The sequence below is a fragment of the Coenobita brevimanus genome, chromosome 108, assembly GCF_032717465.1.
Source record: "Coenobita brevimanus isolate Jiangsu-jjx chromosome 108, ASM3271746v2, whole genome shotgun sequence".
Lineage (NCBI taxonomy): Eukaryota > Metazoa > Arthropoda > Malacostraca > Decapoda > Coenobitidae > Coenobita > Coenobita brevimanus.
The window spans coordinates 14,676,365-14,690,890 of record NC_137061.1 but is presented as its reverse complement, the minus strand read 5'-3'; positions in this window follow the sequence as shown (position 1 = coordinate 14,690,890).

The following is a 14,526-nucleotide window of genomic DNA, read 5'->3' as shown; positions in this document are numbered from 1 at the left end:
AGCTAATATCTGTCGCTCTCCAGTATTACCATAACTTTCCCCTAGCCGTCACAAGTCACTCCCCGCACCTCCCCTATCTCCTCCTCGTGAGATTCAACACCTCTCCCGCGCCCCCGCGCGCGCCTATATTTATTGCACTCCTGATACACTAGGATTGATTGTGTTGTCATTACTATCAGAGAAGCAAGTATCCGGCGAGACACACATATCCTAGATAAGGTTTTATATTGCTATGTATTGTGCTGTAATATCTGCTGATTTGTCCTGTGTCTGATTGTGGTAATATTCGTGTAAAGGTTGTTGCCTAGAGTTTTTGTGTCCTGCCTCTCTTTATTGCGCTAAGCTACGGTCTCGAAAGAGGACCCCGCTCCACGTTAGGTGTAAGAGGAACGAGAAGTCGAGCCTAATTTCACCTAGCATTACACTCCCCTTCCTGATAGCTAGTGTTAAGGAACAGAGAGAGAGATAATGAACACTTCAAGTGAGAATACTAAAATCACTACTGTCCCGCAAAGTTCCAGGTTCAAAACAAAAGAGTTAGGTAAAATTACAAGTTAAAGTTTAATGCTCAAACTAACAACTAAACATTCAGGACTAATAAGGATAATGTAATGGCAAAACAGGTTACATATATGGTTAACTGCAATAGCCTCTATTAACATGAATCCAGCAAGAGCAAATTTATCTAAGTCGGCCCTGATAAATGAGAAAACCGGATAATGCTCAGTTAAAGCAAGATATGTTATTACAGATACAAAATATTATTAATATTGGCTGACATTAAAACTCTACACGAATAACAAAAACCTTACCAGGCCTACGAATTAACACCTTAGGCCATACAGTACAAGAAAAATGGTAACAACACATACTCAAATTATACAGCAGCTAGATGGTTGGAGACTTTCTGAGCACTCACAAAAATAATGATACACTATACAGGGGAAGACAGAGATGTGAACCAAATGAGGAGTAGATCTAAGTGGCAATTAATGCAGAGACTGAGCTCATTATATAGGGGCCGGCAGAGCTTGATACAACTTGTAAGAAGGACGCGCAAATGAAGCCATAGGGGACAAAGAGTTGACAATCCTGCTCTGAACAACAGAAAGAACGACTTACTCAACTATAAGGGGAGAAAGGGGGAGTGAGGTAGAACATGCAAGCCTGGTCACTATGGAAGCCACGAGGCGAATCGTGATCAAACATGCAGCATACTGTACGTTAGAATTATACAAATGATGATGAAATCATAGGCTATGTAACACCTCCCCACAAAGAAAGAGAAATTTACAAAGGAAATTTCTTATTACTCTAAAACAATCTGTCTAAAGTCTAGATAAGCAATCTGCAATAACATATTCTTTCCCCTTGACATGTTGTGTGTCTAATGAATACTCCTGAAGAAGTAGACTCCATCTTGTCAATCTCTGATTTTTATCTTTAAACTTACTAAGGAATTTCAGTGGGTTATGATCGGTATAAATGATTATGGGGTCAAAACCAGAAGACAAATAAAATGAAAAATGCTGTAAACCCAAAATCAAGGCCAAAAGCTCTTTCTCAATAGTTGAGTTGTTCTTTTGAGGTGAAGTGAACTTCTTACTGTAATAAGATACAGGGTGTTCAATACCCTGATCATCCTCTTGCAGCAAAACAGCCCAAGCTCCTGTATCACTTGCGTCAACAGCCATCTTAAAAGGCTTAGCAAAATTTGGAGTAGCGAGCACTGGCTGACTTAATAGGATAGCTTTAAGTTTTCTGAAAGAGGATTCACAGTTATCGGTCCAGACAAATTTAACTCCCTTTTTCAGTAGGTGTGTAAGTGGTGATACAAGAACTGAAAAGTTAAAAACAAATCTCCTGTAATAACCTACCATTCCCAAAAATCTTTGTAGCTCTTTCCTACTTTTAGGTCTGGGAAGATCACTTATAACCTGAACCTTAGCTCCTGGTGGTGCAACGTGTCCATCACCAATAACGTACCCAAGGTACTGAACCTTAGCTTGACCAAACTCACACTTTGATAAATTAGCTACAAGATTAGCCTGAACAAAACGCTCAAGAAATTTACTGACATGGCATAGGTGATCTTTCCAGTTGGCACTGAAGATTAATACATCATCAATATAAACAACACACCCTGCCAAACCCTCTGTTACAACATTCATGAGTTTCTGAGTAGTGGCTTCTGCATTCTTCATACCATATGGCATTACAGAACATGCAAAAGTCTTTCCTAGTGTTACAAAACATGAGATCTCACTAGCACATTCAGTCGTAGGTACTTGCCAGTATCCCTTTAACAAATCAAACTTACTTATGTACCTAGCCTTTCCGATCTTGTCTATGCAATCTTCCACGCAAGGGAGAGGGTAAGTGTCTGTTTTGGTTATCTGATTAAGACGTCTGTAGTCGACGCAAAGCCGCTGTGACCCACCTGGCTTAGGGACTAGAGTGACAGGAGAACTCCACTCGCTCTGACAGGGCTCAATCATCTTGTGGTCCAACAGGTAGCCAAGCTCCTTTTCGATGAGAGGAACTTTCACTGGGTTCACACGGTAAGGAGGCAGTTTAATTGGCTTTGCATCTCCAACATTGACATCATGCATCAACACAGTGGTTCTTCCTGGAGTGGCACGGAACACTTGCGGGTACTCCTGCAGTAATGCCGAAAACTCCTGCCTTTCCTCGGGAGCTAGATGAGAAAGCATAGTCTGGAAATCATTCATGATATCAGGATTCTTCCCCAAACTATGACTCAGGCTCATACTGCATGGGAGAACTTCACTTCCAGACTCGGGTGGAACAGCTACAGTGCAGACTGGGTTATTTTTGTCCCGCCTGTGATATAACTTTAGCATGTTGATGTGACAAAGTTGCATGTTCTTTCTACAATCTGGCGTGGCGATGACATAGTTGACATCACTGAGATTTTCTCCACGAAATAAGGACCACTAAACTTGGCTTGAAGAGGTTGCCCATGCACTGGTAGCAGAATCAAAACCTGATCTCCTGGCTGAAAGAGGCGTAACCTGGACTTCTTATCATACCAAGTCTTCATCTTCTCCTGAGCAGCTCCTAAATTCTCTCTCGCCAGCTGTAAAGCAGTGGACAGCCGTTCTTTGAACTTCATCACATACTCCAGCAGGTTGACGTCATCTTCCTCCGAGAGCCAGCATTCCTTGAGTAGCTTAAGGGGTCCTCTTACTTCATGGCCAAACAGTAGATCAAAGGGTGAGAAGCCCAGTGATTCATTTGGAGATTCTCTTGCGGCAAATACAACGAATGGAAGACCTTTATCCCAGTCTTTCTGATGTTCCAAACAGTATTTCCAGAGCATCGATTTGAGTGTTTGATGATATCTCTCCAACGCTCCTCAGGTCTGGGGATGGTAACCTGAAGACGTGATCTGGGTGATGCCCAACTCTTTCAGAGACTGCTTGAAAATATTTGACATGAAATTTCTTCCCCGGTCTTACTACCTCCTTGGGCAGACCAAACTTGGTGAAGAACCCTAGGATTTCCTTAACCACTTTCTTTCCTGAGATATTTCTAAGTGGAATGGCTTCAGGATAACGAGTAGCCATATCAATCAGGATCAACACATAAGAAAATCCTGAAGAAGTCTTAGGAAGAGGGCCCACAATATCCACCCACATACTGGTGAACGGCGCCTCAAAAGGAGGAATGGGGACTAGAGGTGCAACCTGTACCCCCTCCACAATATGTCTACCCCCGATGTATATATGTCCCCCCCCCAATGCATACATGCCCCCACTAAATTTGCTAGGTCAGCATGCTCTCCCACGCCTGAAGACGGCGTTATTGCATCAGTTAATATCGGGCAGCCGAGAAGGGTAGACTGTTTTACTGTGAGCTTGTAATACACTCCTTATCTAGCTGTTTGTACACGGAGTTTCTATTACCAAAGAATTGCAAGTTACATTTGGTAGCAGCGGTGTTTCGAACCATCACATTCTGACCGCCTCCATGGATTTTTAGTGATACAACACGATACACGATGTCTCGCATCTGCCGGCCTCGCCCCTCCTCCGTGCCTCTAGTGGTGTCATTCCTTGGCTGTGCTTTTCGAATGTACCATTTTTCTCACCTGTGCTCATCTCTCAAACCACCGCACCCATACGCCTTGTTCCTGACCGCATGTGTCGCCGTCGCCGGCCTATGCACCTATTGAACCTGTTCCCGGCACCTGTTCCCGGCACCTGTTCCGGACTCATCATAGCTCCTGCCCCCACGGTGCCACTTATCACTGTCTGCCCGCTGCCTGCCCACCACCATTCTCTGCATTTGCAACTCACCAGCTCTACACCTGCCTTGCGCCGACATCTGCCTTACCACCCATCACCGGCCTCCGCCGTCGCCTGCATCTGGTCTGCATTACGGAGCCTCCTAAGACCGCCACTCCCTGCCAGTGATTCATCGCGGCGTCTCTTCTCCTCTCCACCCAGCTGTCTCTGCCCCACTGCCCAGCCCCGCCCAGCCTCGCCCCGCCCCGCCCAAGCCCAGCTACGCCCAGCCACCCTGCACGTCATACCTCTCGACACTCCCGTTTCTACTGTGTAACTATAGTATATCTTTCCTTTCTGTAGAGATTATCCTCGATTTTCTCTACAGATTGGTTATTGTAAATATTCCATCTCATTTCCATTACCCCGTTTTCATCTTCACCTACGTTATTTATAGTCCATCTCATCCTTCGCATTTTATTTAAACCATCCATGCCCGCACCTTCATTCATTTTCACAACTAGTGTATTCCATTCTCTCATTGTTATTTATACATTTCCACCTACGCATCCATCTTCATCCTTTCATCTTCCATTGCCGCATTAAATGTCATACTTTCCACGTCAACCGCTAACCACCAGCCCTCTCGACCCGGAAACATCACCTGCTCATACCCCGTCTGCCGACTCTAACACAATCAATCATTTACGAAGTGGCAAAGAGTACCACCGCCCTGTCCCTGAGACTCCCATTTCACTTCAAGCAGAATCACTACCCGTCCTACCCTCGTAAATCCAGATACCTCCTCCTCTACTCCTGCCTCTACACTCCCTTCTTCTTCCTCTACTCCTTCCCCTGTCGTTCCCTCTCCTGCCTCCCTTCATACCCCGTCTTGCTCGCCATTAACTGCCACTACCTTCTCTCTCTCCCACACCTCTCCTGCCACCACTTCTACACTTCCAGCCATGGCCAACCCTCCACAGTCTATCTATTTCGACGATGCCAATCGTCCCAAATTTACCGGCCAGGACCCAACTTGGTTTGTCTATGATTTCCTCAGAGAAATCGAAACCGAAATAAATAATAGACAAATTACCGAGGAATCGCTCAAAGTAGTTTACCTCCTTGGTCGCTTGCATCACGGTAAATCAGACATCGGATCCGCGATCCGTGCAGGACATTTCGATAGCATTCGTACCTTTGCTGATTTTCGTAAGGAACTCATCAGCCTTTGTTGCCAGCATTCAAATACCGCGTCTCTCATGGGATTCATTAATCTCCTAAACCAACTAGATGATGACTTGCGCGTCCCAGCGCAATATGCCAAGCTCCGCGAAGCTGCCGCCGCCATGAAAGCAACTAGTAGCGAGATGCTCCAAATACTGGTAGGGACGAAATGGTTAGGAGACAAGAATGGCGTTCCAATGCTTTCACTCACCAACTTTGCTGACTTAATTGGTTACCTGAGAGTCCTTCACTGGTTTACTCCTAAACAGCGAGAGCTAGCCTTGGAAATCGGTTTCATTCCAGGAGATAAAATTATTCAGGTCACTAAAGCCATTCATGAAAGAACAGGTTCGAACTACACGCGTCAGGGCACCACCCAACCCTTGGCCTCCTCAGTCTGTCACACCTCCACTACCCCAGACCAATCTCGCTCCCGTCCCACCACACGCGGTAGACCTGCCAGACATCGCTCTCCAACCGCAGGTCGTGATCAATCTAGCGCCCAACGGAACAGACAATCTTCGATTCTTTGTTGGTACTGTGGTCATCCTGGACATCGAGCATCCAGTTGCGACCGTATATACAGACGTCCTCACTCCCAAACCAGACAGCGTACGCCTTCCCGCTCACGTCGTCCACACTGCAAATACAACAAATCAAGCACGACTCACACCACTGAGGAATGTTGTTACCTCAACCGCCCACAGTCGGTGGAAGCGCCGCGCCCGTATCGGACCAATATCACGTAGAACCAGAAAGCCAACTCCCCATTCGCCATGTAGGTCCCATAACATCCTCGGGTTTAGTCATTCTTGGCAGCAGTCATGACATAACAACGTCATTCTTCTTGGACACAGGATCTATAGTAAATCTTATCTCCGAAAATTCCTTACAAATTATTCATCGCCATCACAACCACGTCAGTTTCCTAGAACCACCAGACATTCGTCTATGTGGTGTTAACGGCTCAGAGTTTAAGGTTAAGGGAAGAGTCACCCTTGAAGTCAAACTCCACAGAGCTTTGCCCCCTATCCTCATTGAATTTCATGTCACTAATGACTTGCAGTATCCCGCAGATGCCCTTATTGGTTTCTCCACCATGGCATAACATTCCATTGCATTATTACCTGCTTGTGGTAGTATAGACATTTCTGGATTCCCGGTTTACACTATGGAATGTCCCCGTCCTGTTCTTACGATCAAATCAGTCCTTCAATTACCACTGTCCCTATCACTACCAAAGAGTCCAGCCCAGCCCAAACCACCATCATCATCATCTGAGAATACAGAGATCATTCCTTTACTGACTGCGAGCAAGGACATAAATTCCTCCATGTCCCCTGATACATCATCTCAGCCCTCGAACATGGCTCTTACATCCTCTCCCGACAACACTATCGCTGACTCAGACATGTCTCAGTTACCTACCTCACACAGTCTGAATGATCAACACGCAGAGACGAAACGTGCAGTAACGAATACGTGCACAATTTTGTTACCGCATGAGTTAACCAAAGTCTCTGTTTGTGTTGCCGGTGCGAAAGAAGGAGTGGATGTACTAACCCTACCTGAGACGTGTTGTGTGAATGGCTTGACTTATGAGTCAGCGTGGTGTACAGTCTTAGAGGACAGTTTATGCTAACTGTACTTGCTCAATGTCACAAATGCTCCACTAAAACTTAAAAGTGGTGTAAAGATTGGAGACTTCCTAGTATACCCAGCGGCCATAAAGGTGTGTCAGGATTCCTCAATTCCTACTATTCAGACTGATGATACGCCAGTGTATGTACTATTAACTCTACGGGATCTGCGCCGACGCATTCACCCGATATGCTCTCACATCTCACTTGCACAGATTTCCCAGAACATACGCCTCAACTCCTTGACCTTCTGACCTCGTACAGAAACGTGGTTGCCTTACCCGGTGAACCGATGGGTAGAACAGACCTTGTCAAACATACGATTGAACTACTCCCAGGAACTCAGCCGATTTACATACCAGCATATCGATTGCCTCACAGCCAGAGAAAGCAAACAGATCAAATGGTACAGAACATGTTAGACCAGGACATTATTGAACCCTCCGTCAATCCATGGAATAGCCCACTTTTCTTAGTACCAAAGAAGGATGGCAACTTTAGACCAGTAGTCGACTCTCGTAAGGCCAATTCTGTCACCGTTCCAGACCGTTTCCCGCTACCTGTCCTCACTGATTTGCTAGAATCCCTTGGTGACAATAACGTAGTCTTTTCATCTTTAGACCTCCTCAGCGGGTACTGGCAGGTCGAAATGGAGGAGTCCTCTCGCCCAGTCACAGCCTTCAGCACCCCTTCCGGACATTTTCAGTTTAAGAGACTCCCTTTTGGTCTGAGAAATACTCCCTCCGTGTTCACGCGACTTATCCATTCAGTCTTCAGCGGTATGATGGGACACTCTCTTTTTGCTTACCTAGATGATATCATTGTTGTGAGTAAATCCATCCCTGATCATTTTACCAAACTCCAGCAAGTCTTTGAACGCCTCCAGCTCGCAGGCCTGAAAATCAATCTCAGTAAATGTGACTTCCTGCAAAAGAAAATCAAATTCCTAGGCCATGTCGTAGATGCACAAGGCATTCATACTAATGAGGATAAAACTAAGGCGATCATTAACTTCCCAGAACCTACCACTACCGACGCTCTACGAAGTTTCCTGGGCCTCAGTGGCTATTATCGTCGCTTTATCAGGAATTATGCGCAGATCGCCGCTCCTCTGACCCACTTACTCAAGCAGAATGTGCCCTTTGTTTGGACTAACGACCAGTCACATTCTTTCCAAAAGCTAAAGACAGCTCTTGTAAATGCCCCTGTTCTAGCATTCCCTGATTATACCACACCCTTCCTTCTCTGCACAGACGCCTCAGGCACTGGACTTGGTGCCGTTTTGATGCAACTCGATGACGCATCAAGGAAGCGTGTAATAGCGTATGCTAGTCGCACCCTTACAACCGCTGAACGTAACCACAGTGTCACAGATCTCGAAGCACTAGCGGTAATCTGGTCCTTGAAACATTTCAGAGATATAGTCTATGGTTATCCAGTGCATATCCAAACAGACCACCTTCCACTATGTGATTTGTTCAAAAATCGCAACCTAACAGGTAGGTTAGCTAGATGATCTGTCATCATCCAGGACTTTAATCCCACTTTTCAATATGTACCAGGCAAGTTGAATGTAGTTGCAGACGCACTCTCACGTCACGTAGCAGCAGCTATCACATCACTGCAGCCTGAAGTAACTGAAAACACTACACTAACGTCAGATGTTGTTCGAAACTTTCAACGCCAAGACCCCATGTGGTCCAAAGTCATTTATTTCCTAGAATCTGGCGATGCCTCGACCTTACCTACTCTGCCAGTATCACTAGATGAGTTCATGCTAGACAATGATCTCTTGTACAGGAAAACACTGCTAACAGGCAAAAATATGCCCAATCGCTAAGTACGCCAACTTGTTGTCCCCACTGCCCTGGTACCAAAGGTTCTTCCTATTGTTCATAATACTCCTCAAGCTTCCCATCCAGGTAAAGACCGATGCTTACGCCAAGCACGTCTCAAATACTATTGGCCAACCATGCGCCGCAATATCAATGCCCACTGTGGCTCTTGCCTCTCCTGCCACCGCCACAAAGGGTCAACCAGCTTACCAGCACCTCTCTTACAATACCCAATCCCATCACAACCATGGGAAACTGTCTCAATCGTTCTCTTAAAACTACCTCTCACAGAATCTGGCGCTGAGTACTTGTTCGTAGCGGTCGACCACTTCTCCCGCTACTGTGTCCTCGTTCCCCTCTCCGACAAGACCGCGAAGAGCGTTGCACGTGCCCTTGTAGATCACGTAATTTGCCCGTTTAGTACGTCTCATACCATTCTTACTGACAACGGTACAGAGTTCAACAATAGCCTTCTCGATGAGATCTGTCACTTACGTATCAGTAAGTGCAATGTCGTGCCTAACCATCCGGCTTCCAATGGCCTTGTAGAACGCCACAACCGAAAAATCTTAGAGTGCCTCAGACATCTAGGCTCCCATAGTTCGTCCTGGGATGACTGGATTCCCCAAGTGGCATCCTCCATCAATAGTTTCATCAATGCATCCATTGCTGACTCTCCCTTCTTCGTCCTCTTAGGTTTTGACAAGGACCTCCCATACTCTCTCTTATCCTCAAAGCCAGTACCCATCTACAACATGGATGATTATGTTAAACTAAAATTGGCCAACTTCCAGACAATCCACCAGTGTGTCCAATCCACTTTGGCTTCCTCTCAGGAGGACATGCTGCAGCGCCAACATAAGTCCGCCTCGCCTATCACTATCAATGTAGGCGATCTTGTCTTTGCCCATTCCCATACGCGTTCCTCTAAGTTGGATGACAAATTTACAGGGCCCCACCGAGTCCTCACTCAACAAGACAACAAATTTCACCTCCAGGACCTGTCCACTCGGGACACCAGATGGTTCCACGTTGATGACTTAAAGCGCGCACCCCGTGGCCTCGTGTTGGAAGAGTCACTTACACAACCTCCTGCCCCCTCTTCCCCTCCTCCCATCCTTCAGTCTACCTTGTCTCCACCTATCCCTCAGTCTCCTTCATCTCCATCTCCACCTGCTCATTCATCAACCAATCAATATCGGTCCAAACTGCGCTCTGGCCATCAACCTCTTCACGACCTCCCCCATTAACTCTACCCTGATTTTCTAGGTACGATGTTAGCGATCTCCCTGCTGGCAGTGCTGACCCTCCTGGGGTCTGGGTCAGGTCAGGACGATGGTGGAGTACGTCCCGGGGCCTTGGTCGGCTCAGGAGGCGAGGTCTCCTTGAGCTACGATCTTGCGCCCCTGGCCGACGTAGCCATTGCCCTACCTGCCTACGCTCACTAGCTCCACGGAATCAGGAACCATCTCACGGCCCTCGTGGGGACACACAACCCGAATGAGTATCTGTATAACCTTTTCCTCCCACTCTCCTGGCAATTGCAATACATAAGTAACAGATTCACTGATCTCAATGACATATTTTCCATTCAGACACCCGTGGGTCGTTCTCGTGTGAAACGAGGTCTCTTCAACTTCGGCGGTGAGATTCTGAGTGGCTTGTTTGGCGTTGCTACAGCCCGTGACATTTCTGGCTTCAAATCTGATCTCACTCATTTAGCTTCAGCCCTAGAATCCCAACGCCGAGTCATTAAAATCCAACACACTATTTTACAGAAGCTCACAACCCAACTCAATGAAGTCACGTCCACTCTAAACAATTTCACCGATATCTTACAACGCCACCTTTCAGATCTCAACGTTATCTCTCAGTTCTTCTACCTCAAACTCAACATGGCTAATCTCCAACTGGCCGTTGACTCTCTCCTGTCTCAAGTCTCTACCTTGGTTCGTATCCTGGTCGATGCTATCAATGGACGTGTCACTGCCGACTTAGTACCTGTCTCAGCTCTCCGTTCGGTCCTGGAATGGGCTCACTCCACCTTCGGTCTCTCCCCCGTCCTCCCTTACTCCTCCCTTGAATATTATTATCCTGTTCTCGAAGCCACTCTTCTCACTACATACGTCGTCGTCCATATTCCTCTCCGTTCTGCCATAACCTTTAACCTATTCCACATCATTCCCTTCCCTTTCCGCCTCAACAACTCCTTGTTACAGGTATCTGTTCCTTCAGAATATTTCCTCCTCTCTCATGATCATCTTTCCTTTGCCTTCCTTTCTTCCACAGACCTCCAGCAATGTTCCTCCCTTACTCCGACCTCTCGTCTCTGTGCTGCCCACCTTTTCGCTATCTTCCCTAGCAGTGCCAAACCCTGTGAGTCTGCTTTCGTTCGCAACCATTCCATCTACTCGGCCTGTTCTTTTGTCCCAGCTCCTGACCTCCCGGTCCACCATGCTCACCTCAACCATGTCCAGTATTTCTTCTTTGCTGTTCCCATCTCTGTCACAATCATGTGTCCTGGTTCTTCCGTTCGCTCCGTCCCCGCCAGTGGTCTCTACAAAGCACCTGACTATTGTACCGTCAAATCAGAGTCCGTCATCACTTACGCCACTCGCTATCACCAAGCTGTTCGTAAACACTCCTATGACATCTTTCAACCAATCGACATGCCTTCAACCCTACCATCTGCCAACATTACCATCACCTCCCCTCACTTGTGCATGCTCACCTTCCTGAATGACAGTGATTTCATTATGGATCAATTTTCTCTGGCCTTCAGCCGTTCATGGGTTCATCCAACAGTTGTGTTTCCCCCTGTGGTTATTGCTTTCATAGGTTTTCTACTCATCATCTGTGCAGTGCATTGTTGTGTCAGAAAAATGGAACGTCGACTCCAGGCAATCAGAGTCGCTACAGGCATAGTACTCCCTACACACGACGTAGAAACTCCCCGTACTTAGTGCCCTCACATTCCGTGACTACCATTGCCATCTAACATTTCACCACACTGTGAACAGCACTCTGCCTACTAGAAAATGATGGTATTTCTTTCATGCATTACTGAGTGACAGTGTATCCTACAGAAAATACAAAAAAAAAAAAATGAAGGAAGAACACCAATAGAACTCTCATATCTACTCCTTGTTTCTCATGTATCAAACTATTATTGTGTACTTCCCATTATGTTTCTATATCCCTTCGACCCTTACTGGATTTGTACCTATTATTCCTTTTATATCTTATATGAATATATCCTTCTAATTCCCTCCCCTCAACATGGCCATGTCTCCCCTACTGCCCCTGTATCATACTTATCCCTTGTACGAACTTCCCCGGTCCTGCCTTACTACTATATTCCCCCACCATTTCACTCCTGGTGTCGGGAGACACCATCTCCGCTACCCGGGGGAGTAGTGTACCCCCTCCACAATATGTCTACCCCCGATGTATATATGTCCCCCCCCCCAATGCATACATGCCCCCACTAAATTTGCTAGGTCAGCATGCTCTCCCACGCCTGAAGACGGCGTTATTGCATCAGTTCATATCGGGCAGCTGAGAAGGGTAGACTGTTTTACTGTGAGCTTGTAATAAACTCCTTATCTAGCTGTTTGTACACGGAGTTTCTATTACCAAAGTATTGCAAGTTACAAACCTTTTCGGTCTGATTACACTTCCCCACAACTTGACAGGTGTGACAAGATTTACAATACCAGGAAACATCTCTGAAGATACCTGGCCAGTAGAAGTGTTTCAAAATGCGTGCCACAGTTTTCCTCACTCCAAGGTGTCCTGCCAAACTGGAATCATGAGCCACTCTAATGATATCCTGCCTACAAACGTGAGGGATGACAATTTGATGTACAACCTCCCATTCACAGTCGGCTGATGCTGTTGGGGGTCTTCACTTCCTCATAAGTACTCCTGATTTTATATAATAATAAGTAGAAGCACCAGCTGACTCTTCCTCACTGCAAGCAGAGTTAGCTAGACCTTTCAATTCAGGGTCAGCAACCTGCAACTCAACCAACTCTTGACGAGACAAATTATCAACACTTCGGGGTACTGCCTCATCTGGTGAGTGGTCCAAATTAGCAAGAAAAGTGTCATCTAGGATAACATCATCATCATCATTATCTTCTAAGTCACCAGTATCTTTATACTTAGCCCTAGTGACAGCACATGCAGAGAACACATCAGGGATATTACAATCGTGGGTCGCAGTCACTGGTTCACTAGACAACTGAGGAGCTGGACACACTTGACTTCCACCAATATCATTTCCAAGTAAGAAAGTTACACCTGACATTGGGAGTTTCTCAACCAACCCAACCATAACGGAACCATTAACAAAACCAGACCCTAAATTCACTCTGCACAGAGGGACAGAGAAGTAATTATTCCCTGCACCTTGTAAGATTACAGTTTCATCAGAGGAATTAACATTAGAGCCTAGAACACTGGTCAGCATAATGGATTGGCAAGCACCTGTATCACTATTTATTTAACTGATTTCCTTTCATTATTGTCCAGATGACTGACAAAACCATCAGACAGGAAATTAGCACATGAACTCTTGAGAGTGTCACCCTCGTTACTGCCCAAAAGAAGAGCTTTATCATGAGAATTTAATTTTCCCCTCAAAGCAGGTTCAGTTAACTCGATTACAGAATTCTGGGAACTCTCAAGGGTGGAAACTAGACCAATTGACTGAATATTTGAAGACTCCTTTTTGTTCACATCACGCTATCTCCTGAAACATTTCTCCTTAGTATGACCAATCTTACTACAATAAGTACACTTACTTCTCTGAAATCTAGAGGTGAAGCTGGTATTTACTTCCTGAGAAACATCATCTTTATTCTCTTTCCTGTTACCTGTACTCTGAGTAGAGGCAACGTACTTACTCTCAGCTTTCCTTTTTTCTTTAGAATATCTCTTGTGAATGAGAACATATTCATTAGCTAAAACTGCAGCATCAGACAAATTATCTATTCTTTTCTCATCAAGATATAGGCTTACATCTTTATTAATACACCTTTTGAAGTCCTCCAGCAAAATCATCTGCTTAAATTTATCAAAATCAGAATTTACATTCTTAGAATTTAACCACTGCTCTAACAGATCTTCTTTGATTTTTCCATACTCAACATGGGATTGCTTATCTTGCTTATAAGTTGTCCTAAATTTTACTCTATAGGCTTCAGGAACAAGCTCATAGGCCTTAAGAATCAAGCTCTTAACTACATTATAATTATCAGATTGATCCTGAGGCAAAGATGCATAAGTTACTTGAGCTTTATCGGTGAGAACACTCCGTAGGAGTACTGGCCAATACTTTTTGGGCCAATTAAAACCTGTAGCTACCCTCTCAAACGACTGAAAATACTTTGTTAAATCAGATTCATTAAAAGGAGGGACAAGTTTAACATTTTTAGCCACATCAAAGTCATCAGAGCTAGCTTGTTTTATGCGATACTCATGGTCTGGCTGAATCCTAGCAAGTTCAATTTGTGCCTGAGCCTGTGCCTGTGCCTCCTGAATACGAGCTTGAGACTCAGCCTCCTTAGC